The sequence below is a fragment of the Anolis carolinensis genome, chromosome 3 (genome assembly GCF_035594765.1).
Source record: "Anolis carolinensis isolate JA03-04 chromosome 3, rAnoCar3.1.pri, whole genome shotgun sequence".
NCBI classification, from domain to species: Eukaryota; Metazoa; Chordata; class Lepidosauria; order Squamata; family Dactyloidae; genus Anolis; species Anolis carolinensis.
The window spans coordinates 81,253,573-81,263,548 of NC_085843.1; positions in this window are offsets into that span (position 1 = coordinate 81,253,573).

Consider the following 9,976-nt stretch of genomic DNA (forward strand, 5'->3'; position numbering starts at 1 on the left):
AGTTTTCAAAAGAGTTTCAAATAAATTAATTATTTTACTATATAATCTTTGTCAGGATTTTATTTATTTATAATTACAATATGAATTTTTAGCTTTATCTCCTTGGCAGAAAAGGCTGAAGACCTTCATTCCATAGCATTTAGCCATGGCAGTTAAAGTGGTGTCAAACTGCATTATTGCTTCATTGTACATATATCCTATGTTGGGAAATGAGATAAAATAGTACTAGACTGAAAATAGTAGAACTGAGTTGGGAGGGGGGAGTGCCTCCAAATTGGGAAGGAACTATTGTTAATTGGGATCATTGCACAGAGGAGAGAACATTCTGCCTTTTCCTCCAAACACAATCAAAATAAACATACAGGCCGTCCTTGCATTACAAACATCCGACTTACAAACAACTCATAGTTAAGAATGGGTGTGAAACAGCAGGAAGTGAGAGAAATGTCGGAGTTGCAACCTTTTGTAAAAGCGCTCAAGACTTGGCTGTTTGGTTGTGCATTTAAGTAAATTAGATCTAATTTGCCAAATAGTCACTGTTGAATGTTTTTATGTTGAATGTTTTTATATTGTGGAATGATCTTTTAAATTGTAAGTCGCTCAGAACACTCTGATGGAGAGCAACTAATTAAGAAATAAAGTGAAGTGAAAGTGAAGTGAAGTGAAATCTACCCCTCGGAAGGGAAATTAACTCCTGAAAGAGTTATCATAGGGAAAAGGAATCTCCACTGAAGCTTTATCATCAATCCTTGTTTCCACAACAAGCCCAATTTTCAAAATCCAATGATCACAGGGACAGAAAATGAGGTGAAATCTTCTGTACAGGGATACAGGCAGCAGAATAAACTCCAGAATAAACTACTTCTTCTGATTTAGATACAAATTCAACTTTAGAACAAACCTATAGAACCTAGACTGTTTGTCACTTGGGGACTGCCTGTATTCCTCACTTTCCGTGCCACTATGAAGATAAGACTTGGGGAAAGACACTCCCACTGTCATCATACCATACTAACAGTGCCTTTGGAAGCAGTAATGTAACACATCAACCACTAGATGTTGCTAGCTGCATTGATTTAATCTCTGTTAGCACAAGTGACGCTGAAATTACAGCTACAATATATTAGAGAAGGTGGTACCAATAACAAAGTACGATTTGCTGTAATGAACAGTAAAGCATAGCAAAGAAATGACAAAACCTGTGATGCTGTGGTAAAAGTATCCCCTGTGCTGTGCTAATACAAACTATGTTGACGTAATAGTGAACCTAAAGCAATCCTATTACAGGATTTTCGAGGCAAGATTTGTTCACAGGGGCTTTTGCCTTTACTTTCCTCCAAGGTCCCTTCGACACAGATGAATAAACCCCCACATTATCTCATTTGAACTGGAATATATGGCAGTGTGGACTCAGATATTCCAGTTCAAAGGAGATATTGTGGGATTTTCTGCCTTGATATTCTGGTTTATATGGCTGTGTGGAAGAGCCCCAAGGCTCCATCTACACTGCCATATAATGAACTGCATGATATGGTCACTGTAGACTCATATAACGCAGATTGAGCCCCCTTCTACATTGCCATATAATTAAGATTATCAAAACATTTTATATGGCAGTGTAAAAGGGACTTGAACTGCATTAAACTGGATTATATGAGTCTACACTCCCTTATAAGCCAGTTTCATCTGCATTACAATGGTAGTATAGATGGGGCCTAGAACTGAGTGTGCTTTTACCAAAGTCACCCATGGATTGTCAGAGCCAGCCCTAGGTGAACAGAATTTTGGTGCCCCCCCCCCCCCGCCAAATCAATCACTGAAAAATAAAAGTGTTGGATAAGCAAAAATGTTTGATAATAAGGAGGGATTAAGGAAAAGCCTATTAAACATCAAATTACATTACAGAAACGTAATTTGACAGAAAAAGTAGTTCAATACAAAATAATGCTATGTAGTAATTACTATATTTACGAATTTAGCACTAAAATATGATTTATTGAAAACATCGACTACAAAAATGTGTTGGATAATCCAGAATGTTGGATAAGCAAGTGTTGGATAAGTGAGACTCTACTGTATTTGCTTCAGATACTGTACTCAAGCCTACAACAGAGCAAAAAATGCATGTTTTCACTTTCTATTTTCTCTAGCAAACTGCAGCATTAAGAGAACTCAGGCTGCTATGGAATAGAATCTGAACCTTTTTTTGCACATTGTTCCTTCACAAAGTGCATGTTTTTATAGCTCCCATGGAAAATGAAAACAGTGCTTCTTCAACATTGTGCTCAAGTGTTGTTCTTACACTGACTCAGAAGAAAGCATGCCGACCACTGAATCATCAAACCCACTTATTCTGCAGTCTCTATGATGATCAAAACCCAAACTATCTGGACTGCATGATGGTTGTCATAAACTTTTATGCAGTTCATTTCAAGGAACAGCAGCGCTGTTGCATACTTGAAGCTGGGAGGCTAATATTATACCAAAGGACAGAGGTTGGAAAAGGTGGGGGTTATTTTTGGAGGATGGATCCCAGAGTCCACAAGGAAAAGGGAAAACAGGAAAGGTAGGAGCTCACTCACAAGGTTCACCCCAACACCTTTGTAGAGGCAGACAAGTTGCACTGAGTCCATCAATGCTTACAGGGCTTGTTGAATGGCTGCTTGGCATAGGTTTGGAGTGAAGTCTCACAAAAGCTATATACATCATAGGACTTGGGCATAGAACTGTGCTGGATCTCACTGAAAGTCTCATGAGGCTTCTTGAAAGATTACACATGATATCAGACCCATCATGCTGGGTGACTGGCCATTTTTTATTGCACTTCCTGTGTGATACACAATTCCTTCCTCATATCAGCATACTTCCTTGTGAATTCCCAAGCTGTGGCTAGTTGTCTTTGAGGCCAGAGAGAGAATTTTCTCTTGTCATTGTTTTTTTTACTTGGGGTTTCCCCTCATTTTGAGTGAGCGAGGGGCACGGATGACTGTCTTATTTTGCTACTGATGAATAACCTTCTTTGCTGCTTTATCACAACTTGTGAGAATGAAAGTGAAAAGGGGACATTGGGCATGAGTTAAATTAGAAGGAGAGATATCCTGGGCATACTGAACAGATTGGCAAAGTGGAGTCTAATCTGCAGTTTCATCACCTCTTCTCAGGAGACCTTTTCCCTCCTTTTATGGATTGGAAATGGAGGCAAACTGTGCCACACGATTACCAGACACATGCATAAGGACTTGTGAGTTGGACTGGAAATCATGGAGCTCAGGGTCCCCTTTCCCTACATATTGTTCCTATAGGGCAGGCATGGGCAAACTTCAGCCCTCCAAGTGTTTGGGACTTCAACTCCCACAATTCCTAACAGCTAGTAAGCTGGCTGGCATTTCTGGGATTTGAAGTCCAAAAGAGGACCGAAGTTTGCCTATGCTTGCTTTAAGGGAATAGTATATGTATCAGACTATAGTATGTATTTACTTAATCCACAATTTGATGTCCACCCTCTCTCTCAGTATAAGTAATCACGAGTAAAGGCAAGAGGCACTTTTGCATCAGTGTGTGCTTGGCTCTTATCAATAGGAAGAATTGGAAGCTATTTAGATGTGAAGGACTTCAATACCAGCCACTGATAAAACAGTAGTGTTGAAACACTTTGTTTTAATATTTGCTTGTTTACACTAGTGGACATTAGTCTTCTGGGTTAGTGAAAAGATTGATGTCCATTGCATCTGTTGTCCTTTTGGTGTTACAAAACTGTATGGATTACACAGCCCAACAAAAAATACTTCTTGATGCCTTGGCTTTTAGACCTGTTCCTGGGATTATTTGTGGCATTGATTCAGAAAATTGCATTGTGGATAGACCACATCAACCCTAGTTTTTTAGATATAATAATACATAACAACAACAACAACAACAACAACGACACTTTATTTATATTCTGCCCTATCTCTCCAAAGGGACTCAGGGTGGATCACAGTTCAAATACACTTTAAACATTCAATGTTCTTTTTGGACAGACAGGACAGAACAGAACAGCATTAAATGCCATTATCAGACATATTACATATCACATAGACAGACAGTATAGACTATTAATGTTCTCCAGCTTCCGGCTTCATGAGGGTATGTGTGATGTCCCATGGACCCTTGGGTCGTGAACCTGACTCCATTGTGGACAACAGTGATGAGGAAGCGGGTTTAGTGCCAATTCAGCAAGACTCTGCCCCGTTCCAGATGTTCCCTACTGACAATTCTAGTTCAGTGCTCATTAAAAAGGGCCTTGAAACGGAGTCTTCTCTTCCCAGCTCCCCTCCCTTTGATAGAAGAATGTTTGTACAAACGAATAGACAGGAGAAAGCTGGACAGAGACGGAGCGTGAGATTAGCAGCAAGGGAATCTGCTGATTACCCTATTTTCCCCTGAGAACTCTAAGGGAGGATTGCATCTGGTCAAGATGTTGTTTTAGCTCTTTTCCCAAGGGAAAAGAGCAGTGGAGACACCTGTTCCGAGGGCAGATTCGAAGTTCTTAAAAGTTCTGTGCGCTGGCTAGCCAGCGCGGAGTCAACGTGTCAGTTTGGAGGATTAACTTCGCTTCCAGCCAAGTGTGGACTGCACTTAAGTCCACTACTTTCCAGCCTTGCCTTGCCTAGCCGTGTTCCTTGTTGTCTTGCCGTGAATCCAGCCTTGCCTAGTCGTGCCGTGTATCCAGCCTTGTCCTCAAATCCTTGCCTTGGACTTGCTTTTGAACTCTAGAAAAAGACTTGGACATTTCCCCACTCAAATTGCTTGGAAGTTTGAGTGCGTTTCGGTTCTTGGATTACAAACTTCAAACTCTAATATTATATATTGGACAATATATTACTGGACTATATTTGACCTTTTCCGGAAGGTCTATTGATGAACTTTATCTTCTGCTTATTTTCGTTTTAATTTCTTTAATCCTTAATAAAGATATTAGATTGTTTATTGGCCTCGGTGTATTGGTTTCCAGTGCTCTCGCAGCCAGGGGCGTCACAGTATGCTCGATTCCGGCCACAGGGGGAATTGCAGCTTCATCATGCACTGTGACGCCGAGTCCTTTTTTATGGTAGTACTTCCTCATGTTCTTTGCACACTACAGGCAGTTTTATGGTTTCATAAATTAAGTTAAATTAGCCTCCCCGCATTAAGCAGTACCTAGAATTGTCTAATCACAGACACAGCTGTTTTTGAGCTGCTCAGGTAGACAGCAAGCGAGGGTTATTAATGGTTGGGAGCTCAACCCGACCCGGGCTTCGAACCAACAATCTCTTGGTCAATGATGATATATTGCTCCTGGCTACTAACCAGCTGCACCACAGCCCAACCCCTTAATGATATGGTTATTATTATTCTTTATGGGCAAACAGGTGGGAAATAGTATATGGCATATGTTCTTTATTTGAAAAACAAGCTGATAGGGGAAAACTGGTGACATTTTTCGAATCAGCAGGTCAAATATATCCAGAAACAGGGCTAACATTTCAGGCAACTAAATATGTATCGGCCAGTGTTATGCATTTCATAAGGATCATTGACTGTTTGTGTGAATTTATTGGACACTGGTCATTTTCAATTATTTATAACGCATATATACATTTACCCAGTTCCCAGATATCCTCATCAGCATGGCTGCTGACCACACTGGCTGAGGGAGTCAGGAAACTGTAATATTTCTAAGCTCTGCAAAAAAAGGGTTTTCATTAAAACGCTTGATATGCTTATAGCGTTAACTTTTCTTTATGCTCTTAATGGCTTTACGCAAATGATTGTTAATCAGTACTGTATTATAGTAGCATATGATAATTTCTTACTTAGATTTTCTGGATGAGCAAGAAATGGTGACAAAATCTCTTTTATAGGATTTTAAAAAAACAACAACCTTGAAGCACATTTCTGTTTTTAAAAAAGCAATTAAAATTTCTTAGAATATTTGTTTTTGTCATTTCCCTTTATCATTCAAGGAAATGTGTGTTTAATTGTCTCAGTGTTATGCATCCTTACTTAGTATTATCTCTCCTGATCTCAGTAGGGATTAGAAGGGGTGTTTAACTGACCAAAACTTCATATTTGATGCTCTTATGAAACATGAGGGAATGAAAGCATTACTCTTGAATGTTAAATACCACCACCTAATTACTGTTCATTAAGCTTTCAAGAGGAAGAACTGCAATACTTGACAAAATACTCACACTCCAAGCAGCTCCAGCGACATCAGTTAAGATCAGAAAAGTCAATAATCCATAGAAAGGGGCTTTCAAAGTAGGTAAAGTTAGAAGCATCTTTTCTTTTCAGAATCAATCATCCACCTCTTAACTCAGGCTTTTAGCTTTAAAATTGGAAGTCACTTGAATTAGGCAGGAAATATACCGTTCATTTAAATCCAACTGATCCAGAAAAAGAGTTCACTGTGGTTGGATCTACGAAGGTTGAATGAAAAGTAATGCCTCCACCTTCGTAACTCCTCAACAGATGGCAGTACTGGTATGCGGTAGGTACTGGCTTGTTCAGTAGACTCTCCTCTACAGTTCCATTTGGCGGGAAGCCTTATCATTGAATGGTTGTGTTGTTAAAGTGCAAAGTATGGAACCCTGCGCACACGGTCAGTCAATGCGACTTAAGCAACGTGCTGTCATTGAATTCTTGACAGCAGAGAATGCAAGCTGGTGATTGTGTTGATGTGAGTACTGTGCATCGTTGGGCGAGTAAGTTTAAAGGTGTTGAGGTGGGAACATCTGACTTGTGTGACAAACAAAGAGTTGGACATCCTGTGACAGCAACCACCAAGTTTCACAAGCAAAAGGTTGACAGATTGATTCAGGATGATTGTCATATCACTCAGAGAGAAATTTCAAGCATAATCAGCATTTCACAAGAACGTGTGGGTCACGTTATTGCTTTGCTTGGCTATCGGAAGATCTGTGCACGATGGGTACCCAGGATGCTGACGCCTGGAATGAAAGCACACTGACTTGAAATTTGCCAGGAACTCCTCTCGCATTATGAGAATGAAGGTGACGCCTTTCTCCATTCAACTGTGACAGGAGACGAAAAGTGTGTACACCATTACAACCCAGAGATGAAGCATCAGTCAATGGAATATCGACACAAAGACTCGCCCCAGAAAAAGAAATTCAAATTAAAATATTCCCATCCAAACCCAAGTAATGAAGGTGGAGACATTACTTTTCATTCAACCCTCGTACACTGCTATATACTGCAGGCCTTTCTACACAGAGTTTTGGAGAAGGGTGCTCCACACAATGCAAGAGAAAGCCCTTAGAAATCTCCAGGCTCAGTAAGGAGCCTTAAAAAAAAACTTTTACAGCCAGGAAAGAGGGGATGGTGCTGTCATCCCTGCTCTTTGGGCTGCTTGAGTCCACAGAGGCTGGATCACTGTGGAGACTGCTGCTGACACCACAGGTGGTGATCTCAGCAGCAGTCTCCACAGGTCCCACACCTCCAGAATTGTGGACCTTAGTGAAAGGTTTGGATCTTTGATTTTAACCCAGAATAAACTCGGATTTCCAGATTTATTCTGGGTTAACCTTAGTTATCATGAGGAACTGTTTGGACACTTTGTGATAATGCACCCCCTAATTTTAGTGCAGTGCAGATGGGGCTGCAGTTTCAGAATGCAGATTAACTGCATTAAACTGGATTATACGAGTCTACACGGCCGTTTCGAAACTGCATTATATGGCAGTATAGATCCAACTGGTGCTGGCATTTAAAGACTGTTCTCATTGACCTGTCCTTAAGGAAGGCTGCATTCTTCCCATGTTACAGCAATCCAACCTTCAGGTCAGCAGTTCAGTCGGTGCAAGTATTTAACTCATTGTGCCACTGCGGCTCCAGAACTTTCTAGTTGATGTAATATAGTTGCCATCATAGTACTAATTCAGCATGTTAATTAGAATAGTATTTCATGTTTCTTTCTAATATGAAAGTCTTTATGATACATTCTTAAATAGAATATACCTTTGTCTAATTGTGTCTATTTAATTGCATCTTTTGTTTAATCTAGGGTTTTTCACAGCCTAGATACTTCATCTTCACTGCAATAACAGGCTCCTATTTCAGTATTACAACTTATCTTATGAAGGTGCCTTTTGTAAACTCTCCACATTTAGAAATACTAAGAAATTATTTTCTTAAATATTAAAAGAAGATAATTAAAATACAGGTAACAAAAGGGAAGTAACACTGTTAATACTATTATATTCTTGTTGATGCAAAAAAAGGATACAGATAATGTACACCTTAGTTTGACTCCATTATACTTTGTACTTTATACAACTTAAAGCAACATTTTGGAAGAAGGGGTTATATCATTTAGCACTATATGAAGAAAAAACTGTATAGGGCCAAGACTGAGTGGAAAATATGGGGGAAATCTATAGGCTCCCATTGAAGATCAGCTAGTGATCATCCATTTCTGTGTATGAAATCATTCTTCCAATATGATGTCATACCCAGATATGTCATTAAGCCTAGAACATTTTGTAGCGAGCAAGTCCCATGAGACAGAGTGGCAGTTACCCCTATCCTGAGTAATACAACAGGAAGCTCACAGACCCCATCCATTCAAAGTTACAAACTCAACAATGGAATCCTATTGAGTCTATTTGGACCTGTGGTTCTCAACCTTTGTACTCCAGGTGTTTTGGACTTCGGCTCCCACAATTCCTAACAGCTGGGAAGCTGGCTAGTATTTCTGGAAGTTGAAGTCCAAAACAATTGGAGGACCAAAGGTTGAGAACCACTGAAAGTCCTTCTACACAGGCCCAAAGTCCATGAAGGTAATGGGTTTATCTGAGGCATCCAAATTATACCTCAGGTAAATCTGGATTAATCTAAAGTAAACTGCGTTTTCCCAGTTTACTTCAGATTAATAAAGCACCTCAACAGAAAGGTCCGGGTCTGTTGAGGTGCTAGGACTGTGGGGCTGTTCTGTGAGTCTGACGGTCAATTCCCACAGACATCCCAGTTCTTTGGGCTCCTGGAGCCCATAGGAGCAGGAGGGTACCCACTCCCTCTCCCCCCCCCCCCCAGGCCCTTCATTCCTTCCTCAAACTATACTGGAGGGACCTGCCAGTAGTGCAGACCCTTCTGCACAGTCTTCCTGATGCTTGGAAATGATGTGCCAGGAGGTTGGGGGGGGGGGGCTTTCTCTCCTCCCCCCTCCCACCTCCTGACACATCTTTTCCAAACATCAGGAAAACTCTCAGGAGGGGCCTGCACTGCCGGCAGGCCCCTTGTGCAAGTTTTTTTTGGGGGGGGGATGGGGGGCTAGGGGGGAGCTGGATGGCATCTAGCCATCCCCTGAGGAAAAGCCTGGGGTTGTGGGAGGGGGTGGGGATTCAAATCCAGGAGTTAGTAGGTTATTTTAACCCACTTCCACCAGGGTTTTAGGTAAGTGTAGAAGGGGCCTCAGTCCAACGAGACTTGGGTGCTATCTACTTCTCTTTGTCATCTACATCATTTGTGTTGATGAAGGTGCTGGATCATTGCCTGGATGCTTTAAGGGCCAATAGACTGAGGCTGAATCCTAATAAGATAGAAGTTCTGTGAACTGGTTGTTCTCAGGTTCAGTAATTCAGTAAGTTATCTGCCCTTGATGGAGTTGTACACTCCTTGAAAGTACTTATAAATCCATCTTTGTCATTGGAGGGCCAGGTAGACTCAGTGACTAGGAATGCATGGGGCAAAAGTTTTGATTAGTCTGCCAGCTATAAACTTTCTTGGATAGGGAAAACCTAGCCACAATAGTCTATGCACTATAAACCTCCTGATTAGACTATTACAATACACCCTGCATGAGGCTGCCCTTAAAGATGACTCTAAGATTGCAGCTAGTGCAAGATATAGCAGCTAGTCTGCTCACTGGAATTCCATTCAGATATCAGATATTCATATAACACCAATTTTTGAGAATGACACTGGCTGCCAAAAT